The following is a 20916-nucleotide window of genomic DNA, read 5'->3' on the forward strand; positions in this document are numbered from 1 at the left end:
ACTGCCTTGCATAAAAAAGGTGAAAAAATAAATCCCGGCAACGACAGACCAATCAGCCTTTTCCAATCATCAGGTTATAGAAAGGTTATGGAATCCCTCATCACTTCAGACATTAAATCCTTCCTCTTCTCCAATGGCTTGATTTCCGATCATCAATTTGGTTTCAGACCAGGTCACTCCACCCGAGATATTCTGCTTCTGCTCTCCCAACAATGGATGGAGGTACTCGATGCCAGACATGAAATCAGAGCCGTATCCCTCGACATATCACGTGCTTTTGACATGGTCTAGCACCCTGCCCTGCTCACCAAACTCTCTTCCTATGATATCCAAGGCCATCTTCACTCATGGCTCGCAGACTTGCTCTCCTGTCGCGGTCAACGTGTGGCCCTAAATAGCGTTCTCTCATCCCCTCTTCTTGTCCAGGCTGGAGTTCATCAAGGCAGCGTTCTGGGCCCTGTTCTTTTTCTGGTTTTCATGTCATTCCTCAGATGACATGAAATCTGTCATCCCTCTGTCATCTGTCATCCCTCAGACCGGCAAGCAGCAGCTTCCTCGCTTACTGCAGATCTGGGTAAAATCACAAACTGGTCCAACACGTGGAACATGTCTTTCAATCTGGACAAATCTGACACTCTCAGTTTGTCTCTCTGAAAGGACCGTTTGGAACCTCCCCCCCCCCCCAATCTACTTTCTCAACAATCCTCTGGAAGAAGTCCTTTTTTTCAGGCTTTTGCCATCTGCCATGATCTTGTCTCACGATCTGCCATGATCTTTCTTGGCAAAGCCATATTTCCAAACTGGCCTCCAAAGGCAGTCGCTGACTGGGAATCCTCCGTCATGAAAAGTCCTCCCTTGGCCCACCTGAGCAACTGACCACATACAAAGTTTTCGTCCACAGCCTGATGGAGGACTGCTTCCACACTGGACTGGCACTCCTGCCTCCCACCTTTCTCGGCTTCACGCTGTGGAAACCAAGGCATTTCGGATTATTGGCCTCTCCCATAATGAGGCTGAGTCTTTGGGCCTCTCACTCTCTCACCGCAGGCAGGTCAGTGGTCTTTCTGTTTTCTGCTGTCTCCTCTCCGGTCTCGCCACCCCTGCTCTGTCTGCGATTTGTCCCCACCATGTTTCCTCAGGGCGCTCAAGGTCCGCCAACAACTCCCTTCTGGTAAACTTCCAAAATCACGAATCACTGCTCACCTTCACTCCTTCATTCCTCTTTTTTCCCACCTATGGAATAAACTCCCTCACTCTGTTCAATCCCATTCTTCCCTCCAGGCCTTCAAAACAACTGCTCACCACCACCTCTTATCGTCCCACATCCAAATCCTCAATCTTTTCTACACCTGTTAATCCACCCTTAACCCACCTCCTTCACATTCCCGGCTTTCCTTCCTGAAAGTCCCCGTAATGTCCATCTTGTATACCCGTGTTCCCCGCCCCATCCCTTTCCCGTTTACAGATCTCCGAACGTCTCTGTTCCCCACTGTTTTGTCCTTCCCACTCTCACCCCTCTTGTCTCATACCCCCCTTGCTGTGCGTTGTGTGTTAGCTCTCATACGAGCCTCGACAAGGTATCCAACAAAAAAACCCAAAAAACAGCTCGTACATGCAACGACCTTTGCACCCTACCGGTGAACTCCGAATCTGATTCGTACATTCTGCAGTCCCCTCAACAGGGGTGAAAGATTGAGGACCAGGGAGAGAGTTGGGAGAGAGATCGAGGATTGGAGAGAGAGGGGGAGGGGGGATTGAGGGGAGTGGTCGGAGAAAGAGAGAGGGGTCAGGGTCTGAAAGAGGCATAGGGGTGGGAGAGGTGTGGGTAGGGTTGGGAAGGAGAGTGCTGAGGGATTCCGGTAGATGTGATGCCCAGTTTATCGTCAATCCGAGAGACGACACATGCAGTGATGAATCACCCGGCCTGTGAAGCAATGGGAGGACAGTTTAGATCTGGGTCGGTATTCGAATCCAGGCTGCACAGTGAGCATGCATACTTCTCGGCTCTCCTGCCGTGATGTGGCGATTCCTCACTTCAGAACTGAAAACATTTTTGCTCTCATTGTGATCATCTTATTTATTTTGCCTTCCTACCTTCAGTGTAGAGCAAGGTATCGCAATTAAATGTTGAATAACATGCCAAGTGGCTTTACCACACAATGCACGAAACATTTGAAGAAACTTTTAAAAGCGAAATGTTTAATTACCTCCGCCACTGAAGGTGAAGGAGGTTATGTTTTCACCCCTTTTTGTTTGTTTGTTCTTGCAAAATCGAAGATTTTTCAAGGATATTGGTTCGTCCCTTTTGTTACTCTGTCTGTTTGTGCGTCTGTTTGTCGCCGACAGGTCACAATTTTAGACCGATCTTCACGAAACTTCACCACATGGTAGAGTTTATCATAAGGAAGATGCCTCTTGTTTTAGAGGTCAAAAAGTCAAAAGGTCAACCTCAGGTGGTACTGTATTTCTAAAATCCTCGATCTTCATCTGATTGACTTTAAATTTGAAGGGGATTTATATTTCAGGTCACTGAATTCAAGGAGGCAATAAATTTTGAGGTCAACATAGACCAGAAAGTCATCATAGGCCAAAGGTCAACAACTTTGGTGAGATTTCTAAATTCCTCAATTTTCATCCGATTGACTTGAAATTTGAAGACGATTGATATTTCATGTCAATAAATTCAACGAGCCAATTATTTTTGAGGTCAACATAGGCCCAAAGTCAACAACTAAGGTGGTATTTCTAAATTCCTCAATTTTCATCTGATTCATTTGAATTTCGGCCTGGTGTTGGCTTAATGGTTAGGATGGTGGGCTTGGGATCCTAGTATCCTGAGTTCAAATCCTGCTTTTTACCCCGTGGGGTGGAAGACCCCACAGGGTCTAAGCGCCGCTCGCGTTCTCTCTTTTCTTGTGTACAGTTCATTTGAATGTCTATTTCTCCATTATTCGTGAACAGAATTCGATGAAAATTGACAGGCAGATACTAGACACATATGCGCAGGGATTAACTGAGACCAAAGTGCGATTCTGGCCCTTTGGGCCGAGAAACGGCCCTTTCGGCCAATTTTCTTTAAATTGTTATAAAAAAAAATGAAATGCGATGGCCAATGCATAATTAAGTCGCAAATGATGATATGAAACTAGCCTCACTCTTGTGAGGTGTTCTGGTTTCTTTTTCCAATGCGATGAAAATCTTACGAAATTTCAAAACTATCTGTTGTCCATGTTATCGCTCATCTGAGAGTTGTACGAATGAACTCCCACAGAGTATGTTCACAATTCCAACTTGTTCGTTTAAATAATACCAGGTGGGGTTGACTCAGCCTGTCATCCTTCTGAGGTTGGCAAAATGAGGACCATCTTGCTGGGATGATTGTGCCATTTGAGTATCCTGTGTCGGAGTGGTGACCTGTGCAGGATTGTTCCCTATAGCTGAGGAGACTACTTTGGTAGCACCAATGCTCTGTAGGGAGTATTGTCCCAATGAATAGATGGGCTTGAATTTTGAAGAGGAGTTGCATATTAGGTCACTGAATTCAACCACCAATTATTTTTGAGGTCAAATTTGTTCTATAGATTTTGTAAGTATCGTGCTCTGCATGATGTCTTCTTCTTGTTTGTTTGTGTGCAGGATATCTCAAAAAAGTTGTGGACGGATCGAGAAGAAATTTTGTGGACAGGTTGGGTGTGTGACAAGGACAAACTGATTCGATTTTGGTGAAGATCCAGATCCGGATCCGCCAACTAGAATTTTAAAAATGATTCTTCACCATTAAGCCAAAAATGATATATTGCATCATATTTCAAAAATGTATTGGGCCCGATATGTTCTCGTGAATCATGCATTGCATGGCTCTACTGAATGCCCTTCTAATTTTTATTTGTATTTATCTATGCCAAAGTGACGGCTCACATAATGTCGTCAAAAACGTGCAACGTCGTGGAAAATAAAATTTCACATTTTCACCGCCTGTTGCACCGCTGAATAAAACGTGGCCAACGCAGGCGAGTAGACCTGAGCTTTGTTCAAGTCGATCTATATACAGTATTCAGTGACAGTGTGAATATTGTAGAGCGCTGACATAAGCACTCCAACTAAATGGTTGATAAGAAACGGCTCCCTTGGCATGCATTTGGCAATCACCAAACCGTCATATTCAACATACACCTCCCGGAGATTTTCGAAATGTCACATATGTCCGAATTGCACGAATGAACACGATTGTTGGTGTCAGAACTGCTTGTAAATTCGATTCTGGAGCTTAAATTTTGGAATTCTCCTTAATTTAAGAGATATTCTTACTGATTGCATGTGCAGAAATGAACTAAAGAAATGAATGCTGACGTCTACAGGTGTTTATAAGCATTGCAATGTACGTAGCAATTCATAGCTATGATGAACAGGCATTCAGTAATGAGTGAAGAAAGCGAAAAAAAAACTTTGCCGTTAAGAAATCGTTGCGGCCTGTTCCAAGTCAAGGCAAGGTTGAGCAGGCCAAAAAGCATGGCAAATACCCCAGCGAGGTTACCCAGGATGCGCCTGAAGACCCCAGTGAGCGAGGTGGCTGAAGATCTCCTGATGAAGCATATAATTAAATAAGGCCATTAATAATTATCTTCAAAAGGGATGTTTTAATTAACCCAAACAGCCAATTTTCACTCTTGCACTTCCTTTGAGTTTTCTTCAAATGCATGCAAAGTTTCAGGCTGCTAGGTTTTATGGTTTTGGAGTTATGGAGGAGACACACTGACACACACACTGACATACACACACACACACACACACACACACACACACACACACACACACATTGATATTTAGTAGTATAGATATAAATATATATAAATATATAGATTATGATGTAGTGATGGCTCACACTGCCAAAATGTAAAGAAACAAGAGCGAGAATTGCTTTGCAATAGATATCCCCTACCGGTCCCCATGCATGTTCAGGAGATAAAAATTTGTTTGCATTTAATGCATGCTCGAGCCAATATCGGAACCAAAATGAAGAAGAAGAAACCCTCTAACTCACCGTGTTTTGGGTCTTCTCCTCCTCTTCCCTTTATAAGGGGGTGAAGCCCGATGGCACCAAGCTTCTGCCTTGCCTTGACCACGATCCTCTTGACCACAAAACTCCTCTATAAACCCATCTATTCGGTAAAATAAAAGGAAACGCAATTTTAATTTGCTGATATCTTTTGTGGAGCAGAAACCAATAAAGATAACGAGGATAACAAACTGGAGATGCAAAAATAGTGTGCTTTAACGCATGCTCGAGCTGATACCGGAACAAAAATGAAGAAGAAGAAACTCTCGAATCCACCATGTTTCATTCATGTCTCGGCTTTGCCTATTTCTTATTTTAAAAAAATAACCCGATGTACACACATAAAGCAAAAACGTGCGTACGGCTTATGTTCATGTATAATACATTGTGGTGATATAACTCAGATCATTCCAATTGCACTGGACCATGGACTGACACCCATGCCGAAGGCCTGAGACCTGACAGTCTCTGCTGCTTCATGCAATCTTGGGAGTGTCTGACACAGGAAATTTTTCTGGGGCTGGTTGACACTATGTAAGCAACACATACCCAGGAGCAAGAGGAAAAGCAAGTCATATTATAGGTTGTATTTTCAGGGGGGTCATTGATATATCAAAAGTGTTGGTGCTAACTTATGTGGGAATTTAGTAAGGCTGACCTCGATTGTCGTGTAGTTTTTGTCATCGTTTCTGAGGAAGTACATGAATGCCATATCATGCATTTGGTGAAGATCGCTTTCAGATTGATTCCAGGGCTAAAGAGACTCAAAAAAACACATCGGAAGAAAATGGTTCGGGTTAACTGCTGTGAAGGATGACAAGGTGTTGACGTTTTGGACTTTGCCCTTTGTCGGAGCAAAAAAGCTTATTATCCATGACCATTTGTCCTCTTTTGCTCGGATGAAGGGTAAAGATCGAAATGTCAGCACCTTGTCACCCTTTATGGAAGATAACTCTAACAAGTTTATTCTCTTGTGCCACCAACACAGACTGCTACTGCTAGTGTTGTGCTGGAATTCTTAATTACATATAAATGGATTCAGTTACGAGGTGTACTGAAGGAAACAGGACCTTTTACAAGTGAAAGGGGCCAATTATGAGGGGATCTGATGAATATCAGACGAGTGCGCTCGAAGCTGACAAAAAAATTTCTGTGAATACCAAACCATTTCTCCTGGTACTCATTGGAGAACCTAATTTATAAAATTGTGTGAACCCTTGACCATGGGCCCATTGTTTTCTAGGAAGAAAATAATGCAGTAAATCAGGTCTGCTGTAAATCAATTGACAATGAATGGTGACATTTGCAGCCTTCCATGTGTGACATAGGGTTAAGGGTTTCTCACAATGTATGATTGAATTTAACACAAGATACTTCAACTTGTATCTAGCAGCTTGCCTTGATAAGACTTAACTTGACTCCATTTGAATCCACTGCAGGACAACAGCTTCCCTCATCATGGCCTGTTTTCTATTGATACAAAATTACTTGGGGGGTTAATGACGGGGTAACTATTCATCATAACCAGAAGAGAACCCGCGCAAAGCGCGGCATAACACGGACGTGACGCTGTAGTATATCGCGAAATGAGTGCCTGTTATCGAAAAAAAAGCAGAGCATACCTACAAATGTTAGCCCAATCAACCGTAAACGATGTTATCCGTGTAGTAGAAGCCGTTGTTGGGTTGACTCAGTTGTGGCAGTATTTTGAATCCCATTTGGGGTTGCACGTAAATGTTAAGAAGAGGTCAAGTTTCGAGTATCGCCGAACGATAGCCATCGAATCCTGATACAGTTGATGCATATTTTGTTGGCTTCCGGTAAATGAAGACGGAAGTACAACTCGGCGACCGATTGAGACACCGTCAGTATCCTCAGCGGCGACTGCATCAGATAGTCCTTGATTCAGCTCCGCCCGCAATTGCCGTTGATTGTGGTAGACGTACTTCAGGAATCCTTGTTCAACCTTTGCGTATTGATCGACAATATATTGTTGTAGTAATTTACCACTACGTAGTATTACATTAAAGTTACTTCTAACCATCAAGTGGTAAGCATAAAACTCCATAGTACTGACGCATTTACCATCTCGTTTCTTAGTGGTAAATGTCCAGCCCAGATCTCCATGTGGTAGTAGCAACACGTAATGAAGAGGGTCATAATCGGGGTGGGTCTCATTGATGTGGATAATGTCACGATTTTCCGGATCCAGGCTTGACCACTTGTACAAAAGGATGTCGTGGTGCGATGGAACATCAGCACTTCCCAGTAAGATAACTGCTACTTCTGCTGTCGTCGGTAGATTATAGCACCGAAAATCTGTCGGTGGGTCCACTCTCAAAACAAACTTCATGGAATCATTTTCTTCTCGTTCCAGTAATTCGGCGGATTGCTTATAAGCATTTACGAACGGATTACAGTCATGCAGTACTGCCTGTAGCTTTTGAAGCAAATCATGGTGCAGGTCGCTGTTCCATGCTGTTCGATGAGCGATTTCGTTGGCAGTGTCATAGATATAGATTTGCGAAAACTTTGGCGGTTTACCGTTCTCGGGGAAAAAAAAAAAGTCTGATTCTATGATAAACACTGCCATGGATTCTGAACGTATATGGGACCCTTGGAGGTAACACATGTTCCTGTACATCCAATGACGTGAACGCTAAACTCGAGTTGTGTGCTCGAATGTTGGATCGAAAATCCCTTGCTTCAGGTATGCAGTCAGTGAAAAGGTGTTCCAAGAGGGGAGGTGGTTCACTGATGTTGGGAAGAACAATTTTTCCTTGCATACAGCAGGTGGAAAATTTAGCATTCACCCTGAGGAAACCAGAATGTAGTTCAGCTTTCCACATGTACGTGCCACAGGAAGAGCACGTCGTGTCCATCTTGCCAATACAATGCTGTGAATGGGGGGAAATGGTCTCTCATTGTAGTCTTGCAATTCACTGAGAGCGTGTGGCAAGATATTCTTTTGATAGCTGCGCTTCCTATTTCGTACTGCTGTTGCACGCGTGTCTGCACAGGGCCTCACTTTATGAACGCGGTTGGAAATGTAGGCACGCCATTGGCTGAGTGGTTGCACGCACTCCATCTTGCCATGCTATTGGCTGAGTGGTTTCATGCACTCCATCTTTCCACGCTATTGGCTGAGTGGTTGCACGCACTCCATCTCGCCATGCTATTCGTCCAGTGTTCGTATGGTGGGGGGTTATAGGCTGTTTCAAGTTGGGGACCCAACACAGCAATTTTGGACCCTTTTGTCACGGAGCTCCGAAAATGGATCCGTTCCAAAAGGGGACATTTGGAATCCGAAGCAACACTGGACGTGTGTGCCAAAGGACAGACTCATCCTTCCGCCACGTATCTCGGAAACCGTGGCAGTTTGTTCATTTAATAGTATAAATATGTTATTTATTCCTGGTGTTGGCTTAATGGATAAGGTGGTGGGCTTGGGATCTGAGAATCCTGAATTAAAATCCCATTTGCTGTTGAATTAATTCCAGGTGGGGTTGATTCTGCCTGTCATCCTTCTGAGGTCAGCAAAATGAGTGCCACCTTGCTGGTATCCTGTGTCAGAGTGGTGACCTGTCCAGGATTGTTCCAATAGCCCCAAGGAGACTGCTTAGGCAGCACCAATGCTCTGCACAGAGTATGGTCCCAATGGATGGATGGATGATGAAGATGTTTTTTAGATAATGAAGAGTGCCAATTAAAGAGATGCGGGAAAGCTTTTTGTTTTTACCAAGTTGAACAGTGACAGTCGCCAGGGAGGCATAGCTTGAAAGAATACCTTTAACCAAACTCGGTGGAGTAATGCTTAGAATGTCTCCTCTGAGTATGGGAGGTTCGTGGTTCGAACTTGAACCCTGGCCCAGTCATAACAAAGACTAAATATACCATCAAAGATGGGGAATTCCCTGCCATTGAATGAAAAAGGTCATACATATTCCAGATAATGAGGGAGGTGAATTGGAAACAAGACACCATTTGGTCATCATCTCGAAAAAGTTCCCCAGGGGTGAGGAACGTAGTAACCAAAAATAATTGAAATCAGATAAGCGGTTTTCCATTTATTACAAAAAACTTTTTTTTTTCAAGATGGCCGCCCCAGTCGGCCATCTTGTATCCGGCCAACCCCAAAATCAATAGGGTTCTTCCTTTTCAGGTGGTACATGCGTGACTCAAATTTCAAATCGATATGACGAAAAAAACATTTTTTTCAAGATGGCCGCCCCAGTCGGCCATCTTGGATCCGGCCACGCCCAAAATCAATAGGGTTCTTCCTTTTCAGGTGGTACATGTGTGAACCAAATTTCAAATCGATATGGTGAACAGTTTATGAGTTATCGCACTCACAGCTATAAATGTTGACGCCCAGCCAGCCAGCTGGACGGACGGACCGCCCCAGTCGGCCATCTTGGATCCGGCCACGCCCAAAATCAATAGAGTTCTTCCTTTTCAGGTGGTACATGTGTGACCCAAATTTCAAATCGATATGGCGAACAGTTTATGAGTTATCACACTCACAGCTATAAATGTTGACGCCCAGCCAGCCGGACAACGGACGGACGACCCGGGTGACAACAATATCCCCCTTCCGCCACGCGGCGGGGGATAAAAATGGTACATGCTGATTCCTTTCTTAACGTTCAGCATTTAAAAAGGATAGAACATGGACAAACAACCATAGGTTGACAATCATAGTGCAGGCTTTAATGGGAAAAATGGCTTCTTCCTGTACTTCAGTTCCTTGTATGGGATCAACTCATATTTTATCCTCGCAGGGGTATCCGTCGTTGCCGGGCAATGCCGGGTCACTCCCTCCACCCCTTCCCCTCCTTCCTCCCATCCCTTCCCCTCCCTCATCACACCCCTCCCCCTGCCTCCTCCCATCCCCTTCCCTCTGGACTCCAACGCCACACCTTCCCCTCTCTTCGGACTCCCACCCTGATTAGTGGAGGTTGGCTTTGGGGCTTCCCACTCTCTGGGTTTACAGTGCAAAAAAGCAAGTTATCTCCAAAGCTAACTTGTAATACCCTCTGCCACCATCACCGAGTGGATCGACATGATACACATTTACAGAGAGAATTTTTGTTGCCCTTCCCTCCCGAACCCCCATGACTACAGATGAAACCAAGTAGCTCGTGTTCACCACTCGGTCAAACTTGGTCCATATGCTAAGTTTGGTGGCAATTAGCCCAATAGTTTAGGTGTGATTGGTGTTACGCACAGAGACGCAGACAGAAAATGACATTTATTTATTAGATTTTAAAGTGGAGAGTTGTAACAGAAGCAAGGCAGGGGTAAAATCATATTTAGAGTTGTCCATCTTTGAATGCTCTAGGGTCATTCCATGCCAACTCACCTAAGGGTCCCCAGGTCACCTCAGATTTTGCTGGAAAAATTCTTAAATGTAGATCTATATGGCTGTACCCACCATGCAAAAGATTAGCTTTCAATTCCTCATAGTTTAAAAAATATCTATCTCTAGAGACCTTTGAAATTTGGCCCTAAAAATGCCAAATGTGAAAAACGCATTTTTTCCAACTTCATTGGCTTATAATTTTATAATGGACTCCTCAAGAAAGCTAATATTGCAAATATTTACTAATTGGCATGCAAATTTTTCAATTATGGCATTAGATAGCTTCTGGGATGCATATTTCTCACTCTATAGGAAGCTAAAAATGGCTTTTGGGCCAAAACGAGCTAGAATAAGGTGAAACTATAAGAGCCCTCCTGAAAATATGAAACAACTTAGAATTTTTTCCTACAATTATTATTTCCTAGAATGATTACAAACTTTTCATTTTATATAGAGTATTGTATTGAAAAGGATGTGATCTTGTATTCGTATTCCTTCTCCTTCCCCCCATCATTCCCATTCCCTCTTCCTGTTTCTACTCTCTTCACCATAACTTGCCACCTTCACCCTTCTACCCCTTTCCTCTCTCCTCCACATACTTCTCCCCACAATCATCCTCCATCCCAACACCACTATGTTACCTTCTTTAGAGTTTCAAGTGTGGAGATCTGACATAGGCATATTATATGAGCCTAGTGGCCTCCCCATGTATCTAACTTTCCCTGTGTGTGTCCGATTTACCTCGTCGCAGGTGGTGTCTTCAATTCATGGTCCGTTGAGTGTCATTTGTGTCACCCATGGATACCGGACTTGTAAGTCATGACATCTTGTCCATTTTTTGAAAAACATTCCCTTGGAAGGCGTAACGCGCGATTACAATTCAGCAGACGTGCCAGTAAATCCTATAAACGGTCGATGCCTTAGAGAGCCAATTTTTACTTGGCCAGATTCACACCATGTCACACCATTAAATGGTCATGATGCATGTCTATTTGCCCAAATGTCTGAACGTTTGGTTGTCCGTCTGTCCCGCATGGCCCTCCCATCGCAGAACCTGCCACGCGCTGCCCGCGAGCACGTGCCTTGCCCCGCACGTGGCTCGAGCCAGCAAGACCTACTACCGTACGGGCGTGATGCGAGTTTTGACCTCATTTGAGATGAAAAGTGGTTGGGGGAAAAAAAAGAGAAGAGGCGACACACCCTACCCACGGCAAAACTTCTTGTAATGAGCTTCTTTTGCTTATCACAATACACACATCTTCACAATCCTCTACATTAGTTTCCTCCTAAATGTCGTCCCTTTCTCTCGATACAACACTGTCTTTCACCCAGATTGTTACACCCTCTCCTATTTTCCCTTCCCTATCACACCCATCAGTTTCTCTCCTCATTCAAACATGTCTCGCGAACTGAAACTGCATCATAACCCTCGCTATTTACTTTACTCTCAAACTCTTCCATCATATTATTTGTACTCGTGGCGTATAAAGACAATATTTAAAAACATCCTTTCCTGCAGTTATTTTTTGCGACCTGGCTTTACCGATCATAGAATCAGATCAAATTCTTTCAGATGTAACTCGAAGAACAGCGATGTGCGAGTCTGTTCCATTTATGTCAAGGCAACGTAAATTGATCCTTTATATCATAAAACAATCATCATCATTGTATTGCCTTGTGAATTTGTGGGGTGATGTTAAAACTTTACCAATGCATAATGGCAGTTGAAAGGTATAGTTCTACAGATGTTTTGTACATAGAATCGACAGTTTGTCACTTCGTTTGACCTTGCTGATCCTACATGGTGCCTTTGTACACGACTTGGTACATGAAAATGAATCCATACCACAGAAGCTGTGGGTAGTAAATCGTCTTGGTACATCTGGCACTCGTTTAGTGCTTCAAGGGACGTGGGAGAGGTTGTGGGGTGGTGGAAGGTGAGAGGGAGGAGGGATCATGGGGGAATGATACACGGGAGCGAATGATGTCGGCACCCGTCTGGTATATCAGAAATGTAATCCACATGACCCCAGAATGTTATCCTTGTTGTGCGGAGAGGAATAATTAAAAAGTGTAGAAATGTTTCCAAATACCATGAAATATAAAATGTCCTATTTTCTATTTTGTTGCAATCTTCTCTGAGTTGAGTCATAATGATGAATATCTTTAATTACAAGAGTCGGGACAAAAGTATGGCTTTTATTTTATTTCTCACAAAGTACAATTACAATGAAAAATGCAAGGAATACACACACACATACGTGGCAAATATCAATTTTTTTCCACATGGCCTCCATCAACTGGAACGCACTTTAATGAGCGCATCAATCCGACTCTTGTTTTCTTGTGTCACTGCAGTTGCAGGCCGACCACTTCAAGGCTTGTCGTTGGTATCGGTTTCCCCGCTCTTGAAACACTTTGCACAACGTTCTAAGTTCTCTCCTTTGTATGCGCAACTAGTGCGGCAGCCATTTTGAAAGAGTGTCGTGATGTTATCACGTGACCAATCACGGTGCCACTCAACTTTAAATGGGTGGGAGATGCAAACCTTTCATTGTGATCTCGCATAGCTTTCAGACGACGCTTTGGTTACGAACTGAAAAATAGGAGGCATTACTTTTGTACCGACCCTCGTACATAAACTTGGAAAATATATGATCTCTTTGACCTATTACCATGATTTTGGCTGAAGAAAAATGACAATCTTCCTGACTCATTTTAGAGCGAGATAAACTAAGCTATGAGAAAGCCATTGAGAGAGACTGCACTTTGTGCTTTAGAAAGGAGGTGATTACCAGATTTCCAATATAAGTGTTTAAAATAATGAAGGGCATTGATATCAATAAAAAAAGAAGCAGAAAAGCTTTCACCATTATGAGAATGATAGAACCAGGGGACATAGCTTGAGAGTAAATAGGAGAGTGAAGACAGCAGCAAGGCAGGGGTATTTCACACAGAGAGTGATTAGCCCAAGCACACAAAGCAAAAAGCGGCGTTAAGCAACTGGTTCACGTCTGTCTGTCCGTCCATCCATCCACAAACGTCAGTGTAACATTGAGCAACAAGTAAATTTCAATGGAATGTTGTATTTTGAACACAAATTGGAAAACGAACCTGTACTTTGGCTATGAATTCGTCCTAATTGCACATGTGCAGAGAGGAGGGAGGTTTTTTCATTTTTAGATCCTCGTGCAGGATCTCTAAGTCTTACTCACATTGTTGTTCTTCATCTTCTTCTTGTGGACTTTTTTGTTTCACAGCCTACAGTTTTCATCGAAACTTCCTGAAACTTGGCGTATATATGTAAAAACTACCCTGCGCAGACTAGTAACCATCTCCGATTTTGAAAATTCCTCCTAGAAAAAAAAGTTGACGTCAAAATATCTCTGCTGATGGAAATCGCCTAAAAAATTATCTCCGAAACCAGGCAAGCTTTTTGAATTATGTTTGCGGGAATCGAACAGGGCATTGGCAGAGATGAATTACCGCACATATGATACATCACTATGATGTCATATCAATTTTAATGACGTCATTCGTATTTTTTGTTTCACAACACAGAGTTTTCATCGGATCTTCGTGAAACTTGCCATGTATATGCAGAAAGCCCACGCGCAGGCAGTAACCATCTCTGATTTTGGAAATTCATCCTAGAAAAAAGTTGACGTAATAATATCGCCGCTAATGGGAATCGCCTGTGCCATTATCTCCGAAACTAGGCAAGCTGTTTGAATTTTGTTTGCGGGAATCAAGCCGGGCATTAGCACAGATAATTTATCACAAACCTGATACATAAGAATGACGTCATATTCGTTTTTATGACGACATCATAAAGAGGACGAGGACCTTAGCTCATTTGAGCTTGTTTAAACTATGCCTGCCTGGCAAACAAACAAAACTGAAAATCATTCCAAACATGAAACTTACTGTTTATAATGACATCATAAAGGACACAAACAACAGGCACGAAGAACTAATGTAACGTGTTAAATAAGTTGATGTAAAGCACACGATGTCAATGGTGGTAAACTTCCGGAATTATTTTTTTATACGGCCTTTACAATGTACATTTTATTTCGATTTAATTATACACTTGAACACTGTAGAACACACATCACATTACTACCGCTTCAAAAAACCTCCAGTTTTGCAGTACTTGGACAAATTAAATATAAGGTGGTTTTATAAGACTGCATCAATGGCACTAAAGTTCAAGATTTTTTCATACGACTTTTAAAATCATTATTTTATTTCAAATGAATTATACACCTGAACACTGCATGGGTTGTCATGTTCTATAAATCTTCTAGTTATCCTCACCAAAGGAGAGGGTATTGCATTTGCGTCCGTTTGTCTGTTTGTTAGTAATGAAATCTTTAGATTTCGTAAGTATATTGATCACTTCCGGACTCTGTTTGTGTGTTTGTGTGTTTGTAGGCACGATAACTCGAGAACGGAAGAAGCTACCAATGTCAAATTACACCACGTGATTCAGGAGGGTGATGGCTAGTGCTGATTAGATTTTGGGCAATATCGCTCAAAGGTCAAGGTCACATTGAGGTCAAACATCTAAAAAAAAGTTATAACTCGAGAACGGAAGAAGCTACCAATGTCAAATTACACCATGTGATTCAGGAAGGTGATGGCTAGTGCTGATTAGATTTTGGTCAAAATCGGTCCAAGGTCAAGGTCACAGTGAGGTAAAATATTCAAAAAAAAGTTATAACTCGAGAACGGAAGAAGCTACCAATGTCAAATTACACCATGTGATTCAGGAGGGTGATGGCTAGCGCTGATTAGATTTTGGTCAAAATCGGTCAAAGGTCAAGGTAACAGTGAGGTAAAATATTCAATAAAAAGTTATAACTCGAGAACGGAAGAAGCTACCAATGTCCAATTACACCACGTGATTCAGGAGGGTCATGGATAGCGCTGATTAGATTTTGGTCAAAATCGGTCAAAGGTCAAGGTCACAGTGAGGTCAAACATTCCATTTTTGATTGTTTGGTACAGAATCATCGTAGAAACTTCTGGTTTGCATCGCTACCTTCTCTAGAGACAGCTTTTATAAGACAAGGTCAGAAGTCAAGTTGACGATTTCGTTGGTACCAGTCTATGACTGCTTTTTACTTCTAAAATCTAAAGATTTCGTAAGTATATTGATGACTTCCGTTTGTTACTTACGAAATCTAAAGATTGCGTAAGTATGTTGATGCCTTCCGTTTCTTTTTGTTTGTTACTTACGAAATCTAAAGATTTCGTAAGTATATTGATGACTTCCGCTTCTGTTTGTTTGTTTGTTTGTTTGTAGGCACGATAACTCGAGAACGGAAGAAGCTACCAATGTTAAATTACACCACGTGATTCAGGAGGGTGATGGCTAGTGCTGATTAGATTTTGGTCAAAATCGGTCAAAGGTCAAGGTCACAGTGAGGTCAAATATTCGATTTTTGATGGTTTGGTGCAGATAACTCGAGAACGGAAGAAGCTACCAATGTCAAATTACACTACGTGATTCAGGAGAGTGATGGCTAGTACTGATTAGATTTTGGTCAAAATTGGTCAAAGGTCAAGGTCACAGTGAGGTCAAACATCCAAAAAATGATAACTCGAGAACGGAAGAAGCTACCAATGTAAAATTCACAACGTGATTCAGGAGGGTGATGGCTCGCGGTGATTAGATTTTGGTCAAAATCGGTCAAAGGTCAAGGTCACAGTGAGGTCAAACTTTCCATTTTTGATTGTTTGGTACAGAATCATCGTAGAAACTTCTGGTTTGGATCGCTACCTTCTCTAGAGACAGCTTTTATAAGACAAGGTCAGAAGTCAAGTTGACGATTTCGTTGGTACCAGTCTATGACTGCTTTTTACTTCTAAAATCTAAAGGTTTCGTAAGTATATTGATGACTTCCGTTTGTTACTTACGAAATCTAAAGATTGCGTAAGTATGTTGATGCCTTCCGTTTCTTTTTGTTTGTTACTTACGAAATCTAAAGATTTCGTAAGTATATTGATGACTTCCGCTTCTGTTTGTTTGTTTGTTTGTAGGCACGATAACTCGAGAACGGAAGAAGCTACCAATGTCAAACTACACCACGTGATTCAGGAGGGTGATGGCTAGTGCTGATTAGATTTTGGTCAAAATCGGTCAAAGGTCAAGGTCACAGTGAGGTCAAATATTCGATTTTTGATGGTTTGGTGCAGATAACTCGAGAACGGAAGAAGCTACCAATGTCAAATTACACTACGTGATTCAGGAGAGTGATGGCTAGTACTGATTAGATTTTGGTCAAAATTGGTCAAAGGTCAAGGTCACAGTGAGGTCAAACATCCAAAAAATGATAACTCGAGAACGGAAGAAGCTACCAATGTAAAATTCACAACGTGATTCAGGAGGGCGATGGCTCGCGGTGATTAGATTTTGGTCAAAATCAGTCAAAGGTCAAGGTCACGGTGAGGTCAAACATCCAAAACATTCGATTTTTGATGGTTTGGTACAGAATCATCGTAGAAGCTTCTGGTTTGCGTCGCTACCTTCTCTAGAGACAGCTTTTATTAGACAAGGTCAGAGGTAAAGTTGACGATTTCGTAAGTACCAGTCTATGACTGCTTGTTTGTTTGTTTGTTTGTAGGCACGATAACTCGAGAACGGAAGAAGCTATCAATATCAAATTACACCACGTGATTCACGAGGGTGATGGCTAGTGCTGATTAGATTTTGGTCAAAATCGGTCAAAGGTCAAGGTCACAGTGAGGTCAAACATAATTCCGTAAATTCATGTGGAGAAATGGAGTATTTTTGCTGCGCTCGACGTTACGAGTTCGTTTTAACTTCGATTTTAATTTTGTCTTCGGTTTTTGCGATTGCTTAGGACGCTTAAAACTCGGTTGTCGAAATTCTGGAACAGCGATGAATAACATATATATATATATATATATATATATATATATATATATATATATATATATATATATATATATATATATATATATTAAGTCTTTTATCAGATTCTTCTGAAAAGTAATACACGTATTATCTGGCATATCCTGCTGGTACTGAATCACTTTTTTAAAAACAAAAACAAAAAAATGGAATTTTTATAAGAAATCTAGTTTTTGTCTGGGACTCATTATCTGCAAACCACAGTGTAAAATCGTAGACCACAATGAATTCAGAATTCAAGCTCCCCTTCGGCTTCTGACTGATTCATGCTTTTATTAGATAAGGTCAGAGGTCAAGTTGATGATTTCGTAAGTACCAGTCTATGACTGCTTGTTTGTTTGTTTGTTTGTTTGTTTGTTTGTTTGTAGGCATGATAACTCAAGAACGGAAGAAGCTACCAATGTCAAATTACACCACGTGATTCAGGAGGGTGATGGCTAGTGCTGATTAGATTTTGGTCAAATCGGTCAAAGGTCAAGGTCACAGTGAGGTCAAACATAATTCCGTAAATTCATGTGGAGAAATGGAGTATTTTTGCTTCGCTCGACGTTTCGAGTTCGTTTTAACTTCGATTTTAATTTTGTCTTCTGTTTTTGTGATCGCTGAGGACGCTTAAAACTCGGTTGTCGAAATTCTGGTAAAAATCGGATGTTTTGGAGACGTTTTAAGATTGTATAAAAAATATTTCACTCGATGGGTCACGGGTCGTCCCATGATGCAGTGCGCTCGAGCAGACGCGTCGTTGAGTTACGTGAAGGTGTAATATAATTGCGTGGAGAAATGGAGATTTTTCCTTCGGTCGACGTTACGATTTTTGATGGTTTGATACAAAATCATCGTAGAAACTTCTGGTTTGCGTCGCTACCTTCTCTCAAGAGACAGCTTTTATAAGACAAGGTCAGAGGTCAAGTTGACGATTTCGTAAGTACCAGTCTATGACTGCTTGTTTATTTTTTGTTTGTAGGCATGATAACTCGAGAACGGAAGAAGCTACCAATGTCAAATTACACCACGTGATTCAAGAGGGTGATGGCTATGCTGATTAGATTTTGGTCAAAATCGGTCAAATGTCAAGGTCACAGTCAGGTCAAATATTCGATTTTTGATGGTTTGGTACAGATAACTTGAGAACGGAAGAAGCTACCAATGTCAAATTAGACCACGTGATTCAGGAGGGTGATGGCGAGTGCTGATTAGATTTTGGTCAAAATCTGTCAAAGGTCAAGGTCACAGTGAGGTCAAACATCAAAAAAAAATTATAACTCGCGAACAGAAGAAGCTACCAATGTCAAATTACACCACGTGATTCAGGAGGGCAATGGCTAGCGCTGATTAGATTTTGGTCAAAATCGGTCAAAGGTCAAGGTCACAGTGAGGTCAAACATTCGATTTATGATGGTTTGGTACAGAATCATCGTAGAAACTTCTGGTTTGCGTCACTACCTTCTCTCGAGACAGCGTTTATTAGACAAGGTCAGAGGTCAAGTTGATGATTTCGTAAGTTCCAGTCTATGACTGCTTGTTTGTTTGTTTGTCTGTTTGTTTGTCTGCAAAGAACTTTAGTGCTTTTATCCACAACCGCTTGTTGGATGAAGCCAAAATTTTCACCATATGAGCGACTACTCATGTAGAATGTTCTAATTATAATTTCGACGTCATCAGTGACATGGTATGGCAGCTGTGTTGGAAAAATGGAAAGTTTTTGAACCTCTGTATCTCTGAAACAGCACCAAGGGAAAAAAAATTAAACTTGACACAAAGCAACTACTCCTCATTGGGAAGAAGTGTGATTTTTGTATGACATCATAGGGGCCTTCATTATGATGCCATAATTGCATATGTAGAAGAAAAAAAAAAGAGCCTGCTGTTGGCGCAGTGGTTCGGGCAGCGGCCTGGGATCCAAAAGGTCCTGAGTTCAAGCCCCGTTGGGCCATTGAATTAATACACCAGGGGGTTGACTCAGCCTGTCATCCTTCCGAGGTCGGCGAAATGAGTACCCGTGTACTGGGCCGGTGTATACCCCGGTTAAAATAGGTGTACCATATCCCTGTGTCGTAAGAGGCGACCAGGGTTGCGTCAGGAAGGGCATCCGGCGTAAAACATGTGCCAAATCACTATGCGGATCATATGGATGATCCACTGTGGCGACTCCTAACGGGAGCAGCCGAAAGAAGAAGAAGAATTGCATATGTAGAAAATGTGGTATATTAAACCAAGTTTAAAATTAAACCAACCATGTTACAAGGCACAATCATCCAATCAGCATGAAAATTTTTGAGGGTCATCAAGGGATAAATTGGTCCACAAAAAAAAAAGAAAAAAAGATGATGTCATTGGTCCATTTAAAATTTAAAAACACCTTCAAAAATCTTTTCTGAAGTGGCTGAACAGATCGAGGCAAAACTTTACACATATGACCACCTATCCAAGAGGAACAAAAGGTTCACACATATGTGTTCACACATACTTGGTGAGCGTTCCACAAGAAACATTTTAGCTCTTCCACGAGCCTCGTCTATGTACACCAAAAAAATACGAAAATAAAAACTTGGTAACTGAACACACCCATGCAAGTGCTGGGGGGTGTTCCATTACATACCAGCTTGCGGAACACTCCCCAAGTGGCTTAAGCACTCAAGTAAGCACTCCAACAAAATGGTTGACAAGGAACAGTTGGCTTGGCAAGCGCTAGCAAGCTGATTGGTAATGGAACACCCTAACCTGGCTTCCCCCCCCCCCCCATGGGGGGAAAAGGCAAAAAAACATGGGAATTCATCCAGATTTTTTGCAGTCGAGTCTCATGCAACATATGCGAAGCGAATGCGAAAATAACAGAGTCCTCTTTTTGGACGAAAATAACACGGAGACCTCTTTTTTGGGGCATTTGGCCCTAAAAAAATTTTGTGCCCAGGGCACCAAAAAATCTTAATCTGCCTCTTGTGCACTCTCCACATCCGTACCTTGAAGATTGCCTATTTCTCTGATGCTGATTGCCCTCTTGTTTTCCAAACCTACAGCATCCAGCTCTCTACACTCGAGGTTTGCCTTCCTGAAATCTAATAACCTTACTTTAACATCCCGAACTGTAACTCTCAACAGAATCCTTGCAAACAATATGTTATGGCCTGCACTTGATCATAAATGCTCCCCCACCTCCATGTCCTCCACAATATAGGAATCATTGCTTAAAACGATGACCAACACTGAAATCATCCTCGTGGGCTTCTCCACAAACTGACTTCAAAAGCAATCCTGGACTAGATGGAGAAAATCCTCTTATTCCTTTCTTTCCTTATTCCTTATTCCTTCTAATTCCTTGCAAATTAATATCCCCGACAATCAATACTCTTCCCTTAACACATGCATTTCTCAATTCTTTATGAATCCTCCTTTCATGCTCTTCCCTCACACCAGTATCCTGATAATCCCACCCAACGTATCTACTATCCTAAAAAGATAGAATATGTTTGTGTGTGTGTTTGTTTGTGTGTTTGTTTGTTTGTTCGTCCTTTATAGGCGGCCGAACCTTTGGATGGAATGAGATGAAACTTGGCA

The 20916-nt window shown here is 42.1% G+C and overlaps 1 long non-coding RNA gene across 3 annotated transcripts in view; it reads left to right on the forward strand.

Moving 5' to 3' along the window:
* Positions 1-12537, forward strand: part of LOC147025242 (uncharacterized) — a 30810-nt gene extending 18273 nt beyond the window's left edge. For all 3 annotated transcript variants that reach the window (XR_015059406.1, XR_015059405.1, XR_015059404.1), the window contains 2 exons: positions 11170-11230; positions 11470-12537. This is a non-coding gene — a long non-coding RNA (uncharacterized LOC147025242). The remainder of the gene's footprint in view (positions 1-11169; positions 11231-11469) is intronic.
* The last annotated feature ends 8379 nt before the right edge of the window (positions 12538-20916 follow it).

Source organism: Eptatretus burgeri, chromosome 6 (genome assembly GCF_056783735.1).
Source record: "Eptatretus burgeri isolate ZD-2024b chromosome 6, Ebu_testis_v1, whole genome shotgun sequence".
Classification (NCBI taxonomy): domain Eukaryota; kingdom Metazoa; phylum Chordata; class Myxini; order Myxiniformes; family Myxinidae; genus Eptatretus; species Eptatretus burgeri.